This window comes from Triticum aestivum, chromosome 3B (genome assembly GCF_018294505.1).
Source record: "Triticum aestivum cultivar Chinese Spring chromosome 3B, IWGSC CS RefSeq v2.1, whole genome shotgun sequence".
Lineage (NCBI taxonomy): Eukaryota > Viridiplantae > Streptophyta > Magnoliopsida > Poales > Poaceae > Triticum > Triticum aestivum.
Window position 1 is genome coordinate 155369992 of NC_057801.1, and position 17189 is coordinate 155387180.

Here is a 17189-nt window from a genome sequence, read left to right on the forward strand (position 1 = left end):
TACAAGAATATGTTGTGTAGTAGACATCAAGCTCTTTTCTGGCGCTGTTGCCGGGGAGGTGAGTGCTTGAAGGTATATCTTTAGATCTTGCAATTGAATCTTTTAGTTTTTTATTTTATCACTAGTTTGGTTTATAAAAAAAATTACAAAAATATGAAATTGAGGTTGCCTCGTATACTGCATCTTTATAATGTCTTTCGTGAAAATGACGGATCAGAAAATTGTGCAGAAGTGTTAGAAGAAGAATTCAATAAAATGTTTGGCACAAATTTTTTGAATGATGAGCATGATTGCAATGTTGTTAGTATGAATTCTTCGAATATCCATGATGCTAACGATATGCAAAGCCATATGCTTAGGGATGCTATGTTTGGCGAACATGGTATTTTTAGTCCCCCAAGTTTTGATGAGAATATTTATTATGATGATTGCATGCCTCCTAGTCAAGATGATTACAATGATAAAAGTGGGTTTGGAAGAGTGTCAACTCTGGGTAATAATAATTCCACTATTTTAGAAGAGGTTTCAATTAATTATGACAACAAAGTTGCTATCTATGATGATTATGGTGATGACATGTATGGTATAAAGAGTAATGATAATCATGAAACTTGTAATCATGATTTTAATGTTCAACTCCATTATACTTATGAGAATGTCACTATAGACAATACTCCCTCCTTTTGAGTTTATTGGGTTGGTGGCAGCCTAGATTGTGTGCTAGTACTTATCTGTTTACCCTCCCCGACGTAATTAATTTGGGAGATAAAGTCAACATGCACGATTGGCTGGAGATGGGATCAACACTTAAACCAGGAGATGAAGCTAAGTTACGTGGGGATAAAATCGAATCGGAATTTAAATCGAGAGATCTGGTGAAATATTGCGACAAAAAAAATCGAGCGCGCTTATTAATCATGCGCCCTTGGTCTCGCTGGAATGACCAACTGATCTAATAAACATCTATGAAGGGAGTAGTATATAACTACCAGAGTTTTCCTACTACTTTTCCTGAATGGAGATAGTAGGTGTTATCACAAAAGGGAAGACTGAATTCTTCAAATTTGAGATATTTCAAGCTAAGACTGAAATGGTAATTTCCATTGAAAGACACCATTACTAAGATAAGTAGTAAAGATAAGCATTTCTCAAAAAAATAAGAATAATTAACTTTGTTCCAACTTCATACAAAAGCAATGGGGAGGGATGTGATGAAATTTAAAATAATAGGCGGCAAAACAATAAATAACATAAGAGTTATAAAGATTTAATTTAATTAATATTCAATATTTAATGATAATATGCCAAAAATAACAAAAGACTTCTAAAGATTTGTACAAGACCGTATCTTTTAGTAAATATATACATTACTTTCTAATGATTCGCAATTAATTCTTCTAATTTTCAATAACTTGCATGTTTTAAAAATATATTTATTTACAGCTATTTTTACTCGATGAAATTTTCAATGGACCTAGTCTATATAAGAGTCGTGGTCTAATATGTTGAAGCAGTGTCAAACTGAGCTCAGAACTTGGTTAAACAAGATGCACACATAGATCTCTTGCCAATCCAGTTAGCAATGACTTCTAGTTTGCAGCCATGGGCTCTCCTCCTCGTCCTCTTCCTCTCCAACGTACTTAGCCTAGGAGCGCCAGCGACGGTGTTCAATGAGAACTTCGTGCCGGTATGGGGTGCTGATGGTTATCACCTAGCCAATCAGGGGACACAAGTTTCGCTCACCATGGATAGAAACTCTGGTACATATCATCATTACTTTTTTCATCATATATGATACTTCCTCCGATCCATAACAAATGTCGCAGCTTTGAACTTAAGTTGAACTAACCTTAATTTAAAGTTGTGGCACTTTTTTGAATTGGAGGGAGTACTTCACACACTTTCTCCTAAGCATGGATGATCAGGAGATTATGCTAATCATGTGATTTAAGTGCACTCTAATTGATTAAATTTGACTAAATGTTTGTTTCTTTGCCTCTCCGTCGGGTGTAGGAGCTGGATTTAGATCCAAGATGATGTATGGTTCAGGGTTATTCCACATGAGGATCAAGTTACCCGCCGGGTATACTGCCGGAGTTGTAACGGCCTTCTATGTATGTGTTGATACATCTTATATGCTCAGCCATTTCCTTCGATTTGATGAAAAGCAGAAGTAAGATAAATATACATTCTTGTACTCAAGCTCACGACAGAACCCGATTATGGTGACCACGACGAGGTGGATTTCGAGTTCTTGGGCAATGTCGATGGCAAGCCAGTGGCTCTCCAGACCAACATCTTCCTCAACGGCCAGGGCTACAGAGAGCAGAAGTTCTACCTCTGGTTCGACCCAGCAGCAGCTGTCCATGACTACAAGATACTCTGGAACCAACACCAGCTAGTGTAAGTCATCGATCAGGTCCCTATTATTTTTGTTCCTACTCAGCATATATATCACGTGCACCTCGATCGTACGATGCTCGTCGACGAAACACCCATCCGGGTGCTCAAGAACCTAGCGGGCCGCACGCCGGCCTACCAGTTCCTGACGAGGCCGATGAGAATCCGGGCGAGCATTTGGGATGGCTCTCCCTGGGCGACCGACAACGGCAAGATCAAAGTCGACTGGAACCGTGCGCCGTTTACCTCCGCGTTCCAGAGGTTCAATGTCGACGCCTGCCCTGCCACCGGAGGTGCACCGTGTGGCTCACCCAACCTGTGGTGGAACAAGTTTCGGGACCTAACGCCCGCGCAGAAGGCAGCATACAAAAACATCAAGAGCAAGTACATGACCTACAACTACTGTGACGATAAGGCAAGGTTCAACTACCATCTGCCGGTAGAGTGCAGCTACAACTAACTTGTAGCTTTTTGTGTGGTCGTAAACAAATTTATCTAATATCTAGATACTCAGCCGAGAAGAGTCTACTTCAACCTAGATTCTCCCAAACCTCTTCCCAAACTGTACAAAGTTCTAGATATTAGATAGAATGAATCCATCAACTCTCTATTATATAGCTAAATAAGAATCAATTTTATATTATTTTCAACAAAGGATCCATATAAGGGTCAGTAGTTCATTAACTCTACTGAGCGAAATGTGTCACTAGTTCATTGACAATTGGGGCTTGCTGACGACTGGACTTCAGGTGGTTTATGATGAAGATTCATCGGATTGTATATATTATTAGTACACAACCCCTTGATTCTGCACTGTATTTACCATATTTGAAGTTGGTGTCGCACTGGACTACCATTTTTAAAACATCAACAAAAAAACTACCGATTTTAGCTAATCTTGTTGCAAAAAACTACCAACAACATTTGATGACCGTTTTAGACGATTTAAACACGTTCATAACAAGCAGACCCCACCTGTAAAGGCTGACGTGACAGAAAAGTCGAAGCCGTTTATTTTGACCGCTAAGTTGACCGTTGAGGGAGTTCCGGACTAGGGGGTGTCCGGATAGCCAAACTATCATCATCGGCCGGACTCCAACACTATGAAGATAGAAGATTGAAGACTTCGTCCCGTGTCTGGATGGGACTTTCCTTGGCGTGGAAGGCAAGCTTGGCGATACGGATATGTAGATTTCCTACCATTGTAACTGACTCTGTGTAACCCTAGCCCTCTCCGGTGTCTATATAAACCGGATGGCTTTAGTCCATAGGACGAACAACAATCATACCATAGGCTAGCTTCTAGGGTTTAGCCTCCTTGATCTCGTGGTAGATCCACTCTTGTAACACACATCATCAATATTAATCAAGCAGGACGTGGGGTTTTACCTCCATCAAGAGGGCCCGAACCTGGGTAAAACATCGTGTCCCTCGTCTCCTGTTACCATCCGCCTAGACGCACAGTTCGGGACCCCCTACCCGAGATCCGCCGGTTTTGACACCGACATTGGTGCTTTCATTGAGAGTTCCTCTGTGTCGTCACCGATAGGCTCGATGGATTCTTCGATCACCATCAACGACGCAGTCCAGGGTGAGACCTTCCTCCCCGGACAGATCTTCGTATTTGGCGGCTTTGCACTGCGGACCAATTCGCTTGGCCGTCTGGAGCAGATCGAAAGCTATGCCCCTGGCCGTCAGGTCAGCTTTGGAAGTTTGAACTTCACGGCTGACATCCGCGGGGACTTGACCCTCGATGGATTCGAGCCACAGCCGAGCGTGCCGCACTGTCACGGCGAGCATAATTTAGCTCTGCAGCCGGACAATACCCTGGAGGCCGCACTTGAACCCGCTCCGATCTTCAATTCGGAGCCGGCTGCACAGATCGAGGATGGATGGCTAGACACCGCCTTGGGGGCTGCAACCTCTACGGCGCCGAACACTGACCTTGTCCCTCATAGAGCTCATGACTCCGAGGTGCCGGACTCCTCGCCGGACTCCGAACCTCCCGTGCCCTCCCCGATTGAATCCGATTGGGCGTCGATCGTGGAGTTCACCGCAGCGGACACCTTTCAACACTCACCTTTTGGCGATATCTTGAGTTCGCTAAAGTATCTCTCGTTATCAGGAGAGCCCTGGCCGGACTGCGGTCAGGACGGTTGGGATGCGGACGACAAAGAAATTCAAAGCCCACCCACCATCCACTTGGTAGCCGCTGTCGACGATCTAACCGGCATGCTAGATTACGACTCCGAAGACATCGACGATATGGACGACGATGCTGGAGACGACCAAGAACCAGCGCCTACTGGGCACTGGACAGCCACCTCATCATATGACATATACATGGTGGATATCCCAAAAGATGGGAATGACGAAGGAACAGAGGAGGATGACCCCTCCAAAAAGCAGCCCAAGCGCCGTCGTCAGCGGCGCCACTCTAAATCTCGCCACAGCAAGAATAAAGACTCCGGCATCGGAGATAACAATACACCGGACAGTGCCGAAGACAACCCACTCCAGCAAGATGCAGCGCAGGAGGACGGAGAGGCCAGCCCTCACAAGAGAGCGGCAGAAGAAGAGGTAGAGGATTATATGCCTCCCTCCGGAGACGAAGCGAGCCTCGACGATGACGAATTCATCGTGCCTGAGGATCCCGTCGAACAAGAGCGTTTTAAACGCACGCTTATGGCCACGGCAAACAGCCTCAAGAAAAAGCAGCAACAGCTTAGAGCTGATCAAGATCTGCTAGCCGACAGATGGACTGAAGTCCTCGCGGCCGAAGAGCATGAGCTCGAACACCCCTCCAAAAGCTACCCTAAACGCAAGATGCTCCCCCAATTAGAGGAGGAGGCGTATGAACCCGCATCACCAGGAGACAATACGGCTGACCGACCACCCCGTGGTCGCGACAGAGAGGCCTCCAAGCCCTTTACTAGACCCGTACCCCGGCATCGCTCGAAAAGCACACGGCCACAGGGGAACGCTCCGGACTTGCGAGATATATTGGAGGATAAGGCAAGACAATCAAAATCGATCTATGGATCGCGTGGGCGCCCCACGATACGTGACGATAACTGTCGCGCCGGACACAGTAAGTCCGGCCGGGCCGAACAAAATAGACCAAGCTCGCTTGAGCTCCGTCGTGATATCGCCCAGTATAGAGGCGCCGCACACCCACTATGCTTCACAGATGAAGTAATGGATCATCAAATCCCCGAAGGGTTTAAACCCGTCAATATTGAATCCTACGATGGCACAACAGACCCCGCGGTTTGGATCGAAGACTATCTCCTTCACATCTACATGGCCCGCGGTGACGATCTCCACGCCATCAAATACCTCCCCCTCAAGCTTAAAGGACCAGCACGGCATTGGCTTAACAGCTTGCCAGCAAGTCAATTGGGAGTTGGGAAGACTTGGAAGCCGCATTCTTCGATAACTTCCAAGGCACGTATGTGCGACCACCAGACGCCGATAACCTAAGCCACATAATTTAGCAGCCAGACGAATCGGCCAGACAATTCTGGACACGGTTCTTAACCAAGAAAAAACAAATCGTCGACTGTCCGGATGCGGAGGCCCTCGCGGCCTTCAAGCATAATATCCGCGACGAGTGGCTTGCCCGGCACCTGGGACAGGAAAAGCCGAAATCCATGGCAGCCCTCACATCACTCATGACCCGCTTCTGCGCGGGTGAGGACAGCTGGCTAGCACGCAGCAACAACCTCAGCAAAAATTCTGGCAGTCTGGATTTCAAGGACCGAAATGGCAGGCCGCGTCGTAACAAAAACAAACGCCACACCAACGGCGACAATAGTGAGGATACGGCAGTCAATGCCGGATTCATAGGCTCTAAACTCGGTCAGCGGAAAAAGCCATTCAAAAGAACTACTCCGGGTCCGTTCAATTTGGACCGAATACTCGACTGCTTGTGCCAGATACACGGCACCCCCGAAAAGCCAGCTAACCACACCAATAGGGATTGTTGGGTGTTCAAGCAGGCAGGCAAGTTAATTGCCGAAAACAATGACAAGGGGCTGCATAGCGATGACGAGGAAGAGACCCGACCGCCGAACAACAGAGGACAGAAGGGCTTCCCCCCACAGGTGCGGACGGTGAACATGATATACGCAACGCACATGCCCAAAAGGGAGCGGAAGCGTGCGCTAAGGGATGTATACGCGATGGAGCCAGTTGCCCCGAAGTTCAATCCATGGTCCTCCTGCCCGATCACTTTTGACCGAAGGGACCACCCCACCAGCATCCGCCATGACGGATTCACCGCATTGGTTTTATACCCAATCGTCGACAGGTTTCACCTCACCAGAGTCCTAATGGACGGCGGCAGTAGCCTGAACCTGCTTTATCAGGATACAGTGCACAAAATGGGCATAGACCCCTCAAGGATTAAACCAACCAAGACGACCTTTAAAGGCGTCATACCAGGTGTAGAAGCCAATTGTACAGGCTCAATTACACTGGAAGTGGTCTTCGGATCGCCGGATAACTTCCGAATCGAGGAGTTAATCTTCGACATAGTCCCGTTCTGCAGTGGCTATCACGCCCTACTTGGACGTATCGTGTTCGTAAAGTTCAACGCGGTGCCGCACTACGCATACCTCAACCTCAAGATGCCAGGCCCTCGAGGAGTCATCACGGTCAACGGAAACACTAAACGTTCTCTCCGCACGGAGGAACATACAGCGGCTCTCACGGCAGAAGTGCAATGCAGCCTCTTAAGGCAATTCTCGAGTCCGGCTGTTAAGTGGCCGGACACAGCTAAGCGCGCCCGGAGTAACATTCAACAAGACCATCTGGCACGTTCCGAGCACGTGTAGCAGTGCGGCCCCAACCCCAGCCCCTGTAAAACGACAAGACAGGTCCCTCGCGTACACCATTACGCTCTGAAGATACCATGGGCATGGGGAGAGGGGCACGACCACGATAGGCCCAGACTACGGCTCAACCACACCAGGGGCTCTCAAGTCTGTTGTTCTTTTTCTTTTTCTTTTCCTTTTTCCTTTTTTTACCCACAGGACTCCGTTCGTCAGAGGCCCTGTCCGGCAGCAGAACTGCCGAACTCACGATGCAACAGCCAGGGAAGGATAAAGGCTACACCGAATATCCAGGTGATCTCCATTATGAGCATTAAATCTGTTTTACGCACCATTCAGCAGCCTACCCCTGGAGGGGGACATGTTTAACAGTCCCATTCCTTGTTTATCGCACCATTTGTATCGTTCTGCACTTACAGTAGTCTTTCTTGAATAAACAATGCAGCACCTTCTTGCTTATAATTGCATTTCCTTTTTCTACATATGTTCATTTACGGCATGTTGCATCCGTACACTTTGGTACGGCTAAAATACACCAGGGGCTTATGTTTCCCGCACCATGGTGTGATAAGTCCGAACGCTTTCACAAGTGCGGCACCCCGAACTTATAGCACTATATGCATCGGCTCCGAATCATGTCTTGGGTCAATAGTTGGGTTTGCCCGGCTCCCATGTTTTGGTACCTTACGTTCCGTTATATCGGCTAAGGTAGCACTGGGAGAACCACTGCGATTGCGCCCCAGTTAAGCTGGGTTAACGCCTCAGTGGAGAAAGGTAAAACTGACCGTCATGATGAGGCGAGAGCCGGTCGCTGTTCGAGAGGTTTTTGGCGAGTCCTTAAAGACTTATGCCGCTTAGAGCGAGGAGCCGGATCCTGTCCGGCCCAGGCATGGATAGCGCCCCAAATTCGGCCTTCCGAAGACTAAGGGCTTTGCCGAAATTTAAAATTATAGAATTCTATGGCTAAGTGAGAGTGTTCAAGCATTATAAGTCCGGTTGCCTTGTTCGCTGTGTTGAGCGCCTCCCTAGATGGACCCAAAAATGGGAACAAGAGTGCTCAAGTTTATCCCGAACACCCCAGCACTCGTGGCATGGGGGCTGAAGCCGACGACTTGCCATCTCTCAGATTTGATAAACAGCCGCACAGAAGGTAATATTTTAAATTAATAAGCGTTGCTTAGTGCATATGAACTAAGTTTTCAGCGCACAGGATAACAAAATGCGAGTCTACTAAAAAATTACATCTTTGGAGCACTCCCCCGCAATAGTGCGGGCGCCCTTCAGCACACTCTTATAATACATCTCGGGCGTGCGATGCTCCTTGCCCTCTGGTGGCGGGTCCGTCACAAGCTTCTGGGCATCCATCTTGCCCCAGTGCACCTTTGCGCGGGCAAAGGCCCGACGGGCACCCTCAATACAGGCGGAGTGCTTGATGACTTCAACCCACGGGCATGCATCCACCAGCCGCCGCACCAGGCCGAAGTAGCTCCCAGGCATGGCCTCCTTAGGCCACAGCCGAACTATGAGGCCCTTCATGGCCTGTTCGGCCGCCTTGTGGAGCTCGACCAGCTGCTTCAGCTGGTCGCTAAGGGGCACCGGATGTCCGGCCTCAGCATACTGAGACCAGAATACCTTCTCCGTCGAGCTCCCCTCCTCGGCCCGGTAGAATGCGGCAGCATCGGACACACTGCGAGGAAGATCTGCGAACGCTCCTGGAGAGCTCCGAATTCGGGTAAGCAACAGGTAATTAACACTCACATGCTTACTTTGCATGAAAAATGCCTTACCCGCTGCTATTTTCTTCACCGCCTCAATCTCTTGGAGTGCCTTGTAGGCTTCGGTCTTAGCGCTTTGGCACCCTCAAGAGCCGTTGCAAGCTCAGACTCTCGAGTCTTCGAGTCACGCTCCAGGCTCTCATGTTTTTTCACGAGATCCGGGAGCTCTTGTTGTACCTACGCCACCCGCGCCTCCTGCTTCTCTCGCTCGGTGCGCTCCGCGGCCGCATTTCGTTCGGCCGCGGCCACCGCCTCATTCAGGGTCGCCACCTTGTTAGTGGCCTCTGCAATACCCACGTTATCCTTGTCATTCTTTTTGCAACCAAAATCCTTTTCTGTAAGGTACAATTTGAATAAGGTGTTACTCACCTTCCTTGTCCTTGAGCTGCTTCTTGGCACGGCCGAGCTCGTTCTCGGACCGCTCGAGGCTTTCCTTCAAATTATTGACCTCCGCAGTCAGTGCGGCAGAGGTCAGCAGCGCAGCATGCAATCCCATATTGACATATTTTTTATGACTCATGCGTATATCTTTTTAAGATCCTCAGTCCGGCTTTTCTTTCCGAACACCGAACCGAGCATCAGGGGCTACTGTCTATGCGGTACCTTTTTACATATATTGAAATTCTTACCTCAAAGCCTGTTAAGAGGCTGTTGCAGGCTTCGGTCAGCCTGCTCTTGGCGAGCTGAACCTTCTGAATCACCGCACTCATAACAGTGCGGTGTTCTTCTTCAATGGAGGCGCCATTAAGCGCCTCCAGCAAATTGTCCGGCGCCTCCGGTTGGACGGAGGCAGCCGGCGTCACGGTCTTGCCCTTCTTACGAAGGGGTCGCCCGCCGGACTCCGGAGCCACTGTGGGTTCCGGGGCCGAGTCCGGTGCAAAGTCCGGGAGGTTGTCCTGCGACACCTCCAGGGCCTCCCCCTCCTAGTGGGTCCTGTCCTGGGATCCCACCTCGGTGTCGTCCGCATCACGGGGGGTGGAGGCAGTCGGAAGAGAATCCATATCCGACGCACCTAAGGACCCGCTTGACGAAGCGGGAAGATCGTCCTTGGGCGGACTGCAGGGTTGTATGCGGCATTAGAAAGACATTATGTGGCGAAAAGAAAAAAACCTTGAAGTTATTCGGGGGTCCGGATACTTACAATCTCGCCAGGGGCTTGGCCCTTGGAGGCCAGTCCTCGTCGTCGTCACTAGCGTTGGTGGAGCAGTCCGGGGGAAGAGTTTTTCCCTTCTTGGACCCTTCGGCCTCCCTTGTTGGGGAGGCCTTCCTTTTCTTCCCTCCCCCCGCTGGGGGAGAGGCTTTCTTCTCCTCCTCGCCTTGGTGGGAGGAGTCGGCCTCGGATTCATCATCCGATAGCACCTGAAAACGCGAACTCTTCCGAGTCCCCGTGGCCTTCTTCTTGGCCTTCTTCTCCGGCACCACGTGGGGTGCCGGAGCTAGCAGCCCCGTTAGGCGGGCGTCCGCTGGGTCCTCTGCCAATGGGGCCGGACAGATAGTCCGTTCGGCCTTCGCCAGCCAGTCCTGTCAAAGGTAAATGGAGTTTAGATCCCGCATAGAGTCAAACTATGGAAAACGAGTGGCAAAATCACTTACCTCGTCAGCTAGACGCTGCGAGCGGAATCCGCGATCTTCGGTAGCGGATGCGGGAGCCTCGGCGCCCTTGAACAGCACCTTCCAGACATCTTCGTACGTAGTGTCGAAGAGCCCGCTCAGGGTCTGGTGCTGCACCGGATCGAATTCCCACATGTTGAAGCCCCGTCGTTGGTACGGGAGAATCCGGCGGATGAGCATGACCTGGACTACGTTGACAAGCTTGAGCTTCTTGTCCACCAGCTTCTGGATACAAGCTTGGAGTCCGGTCAGCTCCTCCGAATCCCCCCAGATCCGGCCACTCTCTTTCCAGGAGGTGAGCCATGTAGGGATGCCGGATCTGAATTCAGGGGCCGCTGCCCAATCAGGGTCACACGGCTCGGTGATGTAGAACCAGCCCGATTGCCACCCCTTAATGGTTTCCACGAAAGTGCCCTCCAGCCACGTAACGTGGGACATCCTGCCCACCATGGCGCCTCCGCACTCCGCTTGGCTTCCCTTCACAACCTTCGGCTTGACACTGAAGGTCTTGAGCCACAAGCCGAAGTGGGGCTAGATGCAGAGGAAGGCCTCGCACACGACGATAAACGCCGAGATGTTGAGGATGAAATTCGGGGCCAGATCATGGAAATCTAGGCCGTAGTAGAACATGAGCCCCCGGACAAAGGGATGAAGTGGGAAGCCCAGTCCACAGAGGAAATGGGGAAGAAATACTACCCTCTCATGGGGCCTGGGGGTGGGGATGAGCTCTCCCTCGTCGGGGAGCCGATGCGCGATGTCGCTGGACAAATATCCGGCGTCGCGCAGCTTATGGATCTGCCCCTCCGTGACGGAGGAGGCCATCCACTTGCCTCCCGCTCCGGACATAGTTGAAGAAGGTTGAGGTGAGAAGTGCGGACTTGGGCGCTGGAGCTCGAGTTCGCGGAGATGGATAAGCCAAGGAGGAAGAAGGCGCAGGTAAAAGGGTTGGATCTTTATCCCCTTATATGGGCAGACAAAAACATGTGTCCCCACCGGCCTGATAAAACTCGCTTATCTCCCAAGCGTCACAATCAATGGCGCGGTTGGGTTACCCACGTCCGTATTGATGGGAATCCCGGAATAAGGGGAACACGATCTCTGCTTCGACAAGACATGCCAAGGAAACCGCCTCGCTAAACACGCGGAGGTGGAACAATAAAAACAATTCAAGTAAAGGCTTGGTAATGGTGTGACGTCACGCCACAGTATACGTCAGCAGATTGAACTTGTGTAATATTATTCTCTCTACGGTGGTATGTGGAATTTATTTTGCAGAGCCGGACACTATCCTGGTGTTCACAATCTTCTATAAATTATTCGGAGGAAGAACCCGCCTTGCAATGCCGAAGACAACATGCGTGTCGGACTCGTCGTCATTGAAGCCTGGTTCAGGGGCTACTGAGGGAGTTCCGGACTAGGGGGTGTCTGGATAGCCGAACTATCATCATCGGCCGGACTCCAAGACTATGAAGATAGAAGATTGAAGACTTCGTCCCGTGTCCGGATGGGACTTTCCTTGGCGTGGAAGGCAAGCTTGGCGATACGGATATGTAGATTTCCTACCATTGTAACTGACTCTGTGTAACCCTAGCCCTCTCCGGTGTCTATATAAACCGGATGGCTTTAGTCCATAGGACGAACAACATCATACCATAGGCTAGCTTCTAGGGTTTAGCCTCCTTGATCTCGTGGTAGATTCACTCTTGTAACACACATCATCAATATTAATCAAGCAGGACGTAGGGTTTTACCTCCATCAAGAGGGCCCGAACCTGGGTAAAACATCGTGTCCCTCGTCTTCTGTTACCATCCGCCTAGACGCATAGTTCGGGACCCCCTACCCGAGATCCGCCGGTTTTGACACCGACAACCGTTATTACAGATGGGACCACACGTTAGCATCAACCTTCTGCCTCCTCCTTTATCTATTTTTTGGCATTTCCTCAAACAGCTCATGTGCATGCGAGGGAAGTTGGTGAACTCCCGGCAACGCACCAACTGAACATTCCCCTGCCGCTCCTGACCGAGGAAGTGGATGGTGACAGGCTAGCGGCGGCCGCGGCGTGCACGCGAAGCAGGTGCGCGGGGATGTTCATCTGTGCGCTCTTCAACGACAAGAAGAACGTGGTGAGCTGTCTTTGCTGCATGATGCTCGCTCTCTGCGTTCCCGAGTGGACGTGCGCCGTCGTGCTAAGTGGTTTCTGCATGCCGTTGATGGCGCACCAGTGTCCGGGAGCGCCGAAGCGGCCACCGCCACCGCCAAGCTCAACGATGTATATGCACGTATGGGCACCAACGATTAGCTAGTGACGACTCACGCATGCACCGACCTATGTGTGTGTGTTTTTAGAAATGGAGGAGGACCCCTGGCATCTGCATCTGGGCAACATTGTCAAGGCAACAGCAAGACTAAAGCCACCGTCTAGGCAACATCTGTCACTATTCCTATCCAAATGATGAAGGAATGTTGATAGTCTGGGCCTAATACCAATCAGACCTCGCAGCCAAACCTAATATCCAAGACTAGAGATCCCATCCAGGACGCCTGCCGGGTATGGGGCCCCACCGGTCCGGCGCACTCCTCAACCAGGACGCCTGTCGGGTATGAGGCCGCCGCAGTCACCTGCCACCAATCCATCTTCAGAGTTGTACTGTTGCATCTACCTTGTACGGTCTAGCTACCGTCGATGCCACCACGACGCCAGACAGCTTCCTCCTCCTCTGCGAGTCCATCTCCGCGCATCGGACGCTAAGTCTCCAATGCGCCATGCCGCCGAGACCCACCGTCGATGATACTGTTGATGCCACATCGCTCCACCTACATGCCATCTCGCATCGACTCCGAACTACCAGCAACTCCACCACCCTGAGCAGTCCTCGGCCAACGCCTTCAGGAAGGAACACGACACCAAAGTGCCATCGTTGCCCAAATAGAAGAACAGAGGCTTTCGCCTGCGCTCATGGCAGAGGTGGGGGCGTAGGATCCACACCGAAGCCTCCAGGAAGGGAATCGGCGCCGAGGGCGTCGACTTTGGTGCGGCCGCCACGCCGGCCTCGAGTTTCCCCCGGATCCATGCCCACCGCCAAATCCGTCTAGCCAGCACCGGGTAGGTATTGGAACTAGCATGAATCGGAGCAGATTGAGTCGGAGATGACGCTACCGGGATTCACAGCCGGCCGCCGCCTGCCAGATTCCCACAGCCGCGCACGACAGAGCCGACTCCGAACGATGCCGGCCTCACGCACACACCTCTGGCCACCCCCAACCACGCCGGTGAGTGGGGGCAACCTCGGCGCGCGCCCACCACCGCTCAGGGCCGCTAGGCCGGCGCCCGAGCCCACACCATCTGGAGGGGAACCGGTCTGGGATGGGGGCCCCAGATCCGCCGCCGCCAGCCGCCATGGCGGGCCCCGTGCTGCCCCCGCAGCCGTGGAGGCACAACCGCCGCTGGAATCTGATCGGCCTACCGCCCCATCACGCCCACTCCGCCTCCACGCTGGGCGACCAAGTTCGCCATCACGTTTCGGCCAGAGGATCCCCTCGCGAGGAGAGGAGGAAGGTCCGCCGGCGAGCTTCGCTCGCCGGCCTCCTCCGGCGGCGGAGGAGAATCAGGGGGGAGGGCCTGGAGGCGACGGCGGCTAGGGCGCCCGAGCCGCCCTCCTGGAGGCACCGACCTATGTGTGGCTGCTGCTTTTAATGTTCCTTTATTTTGGAGAACGTTGTGCGCTCGTCCATCGTCGTTGCCATTCTCTTTCTGGCACTACGTGCCATAGCAGCTTCAGCCACATACACACTGCAGCGGTCTTCCTCCGACGCGTTAACGGCGTCGAGCAACGCCATCGCCTTCTCGGCCACGCTCTTGTCGACGCGAGCGCATCGCCTTGCTCAAGGTGTCCCTGGCTCCAGCTCTGCTCCTCGCCGAAGCTAATGGTCATGGACGAGCAGAAGAGGCCGAGCAGCGGCAGCAGCAGCGCACAAGCGCATGGGCAGCTAGTCAAGGTGCGCCTACGAGGTGTATGTTGAAATGCCAGATAGAGAGAGATAAGCAGGAAGAAGGTTGATGCTAACGTGTGGGACCCAACTGCAGTAATGGTCAAAATAAATAGAATTGACTTTTCTGTCACGTCAGCCGTGATGGGTCGATACCGCTTGTCATAAACGTGTTTAAATTATCTAAAACTGTCATCAAACGGTTGTTTTAGAACAAAGACGCAAGGAATGTCTGGCTTTAAATTAATAAAGCCCACATAAACAAAGTTAAACAGAGTGCGAACAAATTTCAAGGTGATTAAAAGGCTCATGGCCCGTAATGGTAGGAAGATGGCCCAGGTAGGTGAGCATGCATGCTCCAAAAGTCACACAAGACATGCAGGTTGGCGCGCCAAAGTCTGGATATGACGAAGCTTCTCCAAGGTGTGTTGCATGTCCTTAGTATTCCTATGTTTCCCCAACAGAGTCCACTATTACAAGAAAAGGTTGCATGTCAAGAGAACATCAGTCGCATGCGAAGGGAAAACAGACTCAATCGTAATTTTATTGCAAAGAAGCCCAAAGAGCCCAGAGTAGCACGTCCGAACATTGTCAGAAAATACGCTTGGTCGGCCCTCGTTGAGCCGTGAGGAGTCCTAGCAGCTTAGCTGAACACCTCGGGTTCCAGGCCGGACCGGAGGCTTCTCTAACAACACTCCATGTGAACCGGGCTAAGTGTCAACCAAAGAACACATGATTAGCCCATTTCGGCACCGCACATACCGGGCAGGCTTCGATGGAAGGCCCCTGCCTTTTCAACACGTTGACTGACATCGGAAACCTATTCCTAAACATCTGCCAAAGGAAAACATTCACCTTGAGTGGCAGAGCTGCCTTCCATAGCCCCCTAGCCAAGTTAAGGACAGACTTTGAGACAGCTTCTCGTACATAGATTTGACCGAGAACTAAGAGGAGGCTTTGAGATTCCAAGCGTCGTCGGGTTGGTCAGATAAGGCCACTGCAGAGAAATGCAATCGAAGGGCTTCCCAAGCTTGGCTCTCCTTTTGGGAAATCATGTGATGAAACTAGATAGCCGGGGGTTAGAGGCAAATGCTTCGACCATCGTGATATCAGGGTTAGTAGCGGCTGAATATACCATATGGTGGGTCAACCAAAGGGGATCGTCATCTATCAATTTGCCAAGCCAGAGCATGATGGATTTCCCGTTTTGCACTTGGAAACGAGCCCCCATCAAAAAAGCCGGTTTCACCATCTGGATCCCTTCCAAAAGGCAGACCCGCACGATACTATTTCGACGATCATGCCATTCGAGAAGTATTTGGCCTTGAGAATCCACGCCCATATAAGCCCGATTCATTGGTGCCAAGCTTCCAAATCCACTTGACTAGAAGGGTGATGTTCATGATCTTAAAGTTTCTGACCCCCCAAGCCACCAAACTGCTTGGGCCGACATATTGTGGTCCACTTGATCATGTGATATTTGCGGTTGTTGCCTGCCCCTTCCAAAAAACACGAGACCTAGGCGTGTCTAGCTTGGCGTGCACGCTGTATGCAAGAAAAAACATGCCCATATTGAACATCGGTAGGGAAGACAAACTCGAGTTGGTGAGGACGAGCCTAGCGCCGGATGATATATATCCCATTCTAAGAGTGAAATGTGCTTGTTGGAGATTTGGAACCCTGGGTACTTGATAGGAAACTTCCCGAGCCGGCAGTTCAGTTGGTCCGTGACTCTTTGGCTCTCCAATTCATTAAATCCCATAGTCAGAACATTACACTTGATGAAATTGTCTTGAGGACCGGCATAAGCTCAAAACAGAGAAGCCAAAGCTTCACTGATGCAATGCCGTGCAGATCTGGCTCAAAGAGTAGCATTATGTCGTCAGTGTACTGTAAGTGAGACTCCCCCTTGGGATTATGTGCTTGATGTGTCCGGCTGCTCTAGCCATGTCCATCATGGCTACCAAGGCGTCCGCTACTAAGTTAAACAGAAACAGGGAAATCGGATCGCCCTGATGCAAGCCTCTTTTGTTACAAAAGAAGTTCCCTACTTCTCCGTTAATATTGATCACCGTCTCATCCCCCGACACTAAATGCATGATGCGGTGGATCCAACCTGCCTCAAAAACCACGCTTGAGCACTTCCGGATGAACTCCTAGTTCACGCGGTCGTACGCCTTCTCGAAATCAAATTTAAGAAGGATGGCTTTACGGTTAGAACACTTCATCTCGTGCACAATCTCCTTGAGGACAATTGGATCCTCTAGAATATTCATGCCCTTGAGAAAGGCCGTTTCGTTGGGGTGGATGACATGTTTGACCCCCGACACTAAACGCATGATGCGGTGGATCGTGCCATTAATTTACATTGTATAACATTCTATAAAAATGTCAGATACTCCATCTCTAAAGAAATATAAGAGCGTTTGGATCACTACTTTAGTGATCTGAACGCTCTTAGATTTCTTTAAAGAGGAGTGCATTTTTTGAACTGCGTGAACAATTTTGAAATGTCACATAAAGATTTTTCTTTTAACTGTACAAATATTTTCTAAAAGTTGAGCGAACATGCACTTA

General features: G+C 50.7%; 1 pseudogene; it reads left to right on the forward strand.

Annotated features, from left to right (window-relative positions):
• Positions 1-1582: 1582 nt before the first annotated feature.
• Positions 1583-2860, forward strand: LOC123065095 (xyloglucan endotransglucosylase/hydrolase protein 2-like; annotated as a pseudogene).
• Positions 2861-17189: the final 14329 nt, after the last annotated feature.